This window comes from Sapajus apella, unplaced genomic scaffold, assembly GCF_009761245.1.
Source record: "Sapajus apella isolate SASKATOON/1434 unplaced genomic scaffold, GSC_monkey_1.0 scaffold2, whole genome shotgun sequence".
In the NCBI taxonomy this organism is placed as follows: Eukaryota; Metazoa; Chordata; class Mammalia; order Primates; family Cebidae; genus Sapajus; species Sapajus apella.
Genome location: NW_022436942.1, coordinates 71,504,783 through 71,507,902, shown reverse-complemented (window position 1 = coordinate 71,507,902; position 3,120 = coordinate 71,504,783).

The window sequence follows — 3,120 nt, the reverse complement described above, 5'->3', positions numbered from 1 at the left end:
TGGCTCTCACTTGTAATGTCAGCACTCTGGGGGGCCGAGGTGGGTGAATAACTTGAGGTCAGGAGTTCGAGACCAGCCTGGCCAACATGGTGAAATACTGTCTCTACTAAAAATACAACAGCAAAAAAATAGCCCAGCGTGGTGGCATGCGCCTGTAATCCCAGCCACTTGGGAGGGTGAGGCAGGAGAGTCACTTGTGTAGCAGGAGTGGCCACGAGAAGCAGACCTCTCAAACACCGAACTGGGAAGGAAGGGGTGATTTATTGGGCCGGGAGCAAGGTGGCATAATTGCCTAACAGCCAAGCTCCTCTAACAAAGGAAACCTCTGCCTCTATATAGGCTTACAACTCTAGATATTACATGTGAAAGGGTCTTGGGTTTACAGTTTTAGAAAGTATATGTGAGTGGGTCTGATAGATGAAGTAAGTGTGGGGGTTTGAGAAAGATCGAATGGGAACAGTAGAGGGCATTTCTCTGTATCTCCCCCACCCTTAAGAGCTCAGGTGATCTTTGATCTTAAGGGTTGGGGGGGTTTTAATCTTTGACCTCCAGGCCACTGACCTCATGCCTGCTATGTCGCAACTTTTACTTCATCCTTCTTTGAGACAAGAGACAGGGAAGAGGGGTTTCTTTCCTCACGTGAACCCAAGGAGTGGAGGTTGCAGTGAGCTGAGATCACATCACTGCACTCCAGCCTGGGTGAAAGAGTGAGGCTCCATCTCAAAAAAAAAAAAAAAAAAAAAACAGATCCTAGGAGAGAAAAAAAAAATGCATTAAGGCCCTTTCAATAAATAAACAAACATACGCATCTTGGGTATTTGCCTTTAATTAAGCTTTTAACCATTGCGATCTTTAAAAAATCCTTTTAAATCGCATTACCGTATTTTAGCTGGGACAAACTGCTGCTATTTCAAAAGTAACACAAATATCAAATCAGAAATTATTCGAAATTATTTTAGGCCCCTCAAGCTGTAGAGGGCGGCAGAGAAAGGAGACAAGCAGGGGTAAACTGGACAGAACAGAATTCAGTCGACTGAGAAGAAAAAAGAAAAAGATCCTGGCCGGGTGGGGTGGCTCTCACCTGTAATCCCAGCACTTCGGGAGGCTGTGAAAAAGGGTGAAGAAGGGACAGACTCTCAGCTACTGAACTAGAGTGAGGTGACAGCCAGGCAACCTCTTTCCGTTTGGCTTGACTAGCAAAAGATGGCCTTGTGACGTTGTGATTGATAACCTGCTTTTCGCCAGCTAAAACTAACTCTCTTTCTCAGACTAAAAGTTGTTCAGGCTTTATGTGAGCTTCTTGAGCCAGACAGACTCCCTCTTCGCTTCTTCATTTTAGATATTTTCTCACCATTAAGTATGTAACTATAGTATGCAGCTGGGGCAGGCTGACACTGGGCACCCAGGAATGCATTTGTGGATAAGAGGCCGAATTAAGCGGCACCAGCAGAGCCTGGGAATGCAGGTGCCGTCGAGCGCCCAGAGCCCCCGTTACCTGTAAGTTTCGTGTCTTCCATGACAGCTTTGCCCCTCGCACCGGGCACTGTTTTATTTCTCATGTATCAGTTTATCTTTTAACTTCTTTGCTTACTCTGCTTTTGAGAAAAATTTGCTTCAGCTAGGTTCCCCTCCCTTTTAAAACTAGGGTATAAAAGACCACCTAACTTTTTCTTCGGGGCCAAGAGAATTTTGGGCGTTAGCCACCTCTCGGTCGCCGGCTTAATAAAGGACTCATAATTCAACCTCAGAGGGTGGCGCATTCCTTGGCTCGCTTGGGTACAACAATGTAGCTAATGCCCCTCAGGTAGTCAAAATCCTTCTCTCCCTCTTTTTTTTCTCTTGCTATTTGCTGGCTGTTTTTTCTTGTTCCTTTTTTTTCCCCAGCTGTGGGAATTTAGCCAATTCATGAGGCCATGTTCATCACCATTTAAACTTCCCTTCAGATTTGACCAAGTCGCGTGGCGTTGGTTCAATCCAATGGGAAAAAGACCAAAACAACAACAAAAACGAAAACAGTTAAACGAAGGGAACCAACGACCCAGCAACGTGTAAGACACTGAGCGCGCTAACAGCAAGGAGAAGTTCAGGTCAGCTGGTTGTCAGTCTTCACTTCTGGTCATGGGGCCCAGGCTGAAGGCTGCTCTCTGCCACCCTAGAAGAAGGAAAAACTCACACTCGCCTTCCCTGCCGGACACGAGTGAAACTCCAAAAAGGAGCTGCCTGCCTGCATTCATCGTGGAAGCCGGAAAACTCACCTTCCTCATTGGAAGCGAGTAATACTCAGAAAAGAAGCTTCACAGAAACATCAACTTCAGATATTAACCAATTTGGGGAGATCAGGAGTTCTCTGGAGATGGGGAGCTCCCAGGCCTCAGCAAATTGTCCTGTTTTGGGGGGCAATCAAGATAGCTCAAGGCTGGGTGCGGTGGCTCATGCCTGTAATCCCAGCACTCTAGGAGGCCGAGGCAGGTAGATCACTTGAGGTCAGGAGTTCAAGACCAGCCCTGGCTAACATGGTGAAACCCCATCTCCACTAAAAAAAAAAAAAAAAAAAAAAAAATTAGCCGGGTGTGGTGGCACATGCCTATACTCCTAGTAACTTGGGAAGCTGAGATAGGAGAATCACTTGAACCCAGGAGAAAGAGGTTGCAATGAGCCGAGATCGTGCCATTGCACTCCAGCCTGGGTGATAGAGGGAGATTGTCTCAAAGGAAAAAAAAGATAGCTCAAGCTGGTACCAAGCACCAGTAGGAGATTTGTCAAAGGTCAGGGCCACCTCCACCCAGGGTCCCTTTCATGAGTCTCCAATCTGTAATCAAAAAGAAGGCCAGGCGCAGTGGCTCACGCCTATAATCCCAGCACTTTGGGAGGCCAAGGCAGGTGGATCACCTGAGGTCCGGAGTTTGAGACCAGCCTGACCAACATGGAGAAACCTCATCTCTACTAAACCCCATCTCTACTAAACCCCATCTCTACTAAAAATACAAAATTAGCCGGCATGGTGGTACATGCCTGTAATCCCAGATGGAGAATCACTTGAACCCATGAGGCGGAAGTTGCCGTGAGCCAAGGTCACGCCATTGCTCTCCAGCCTGGGCAACAAGAGTGAAACTCCGTCTC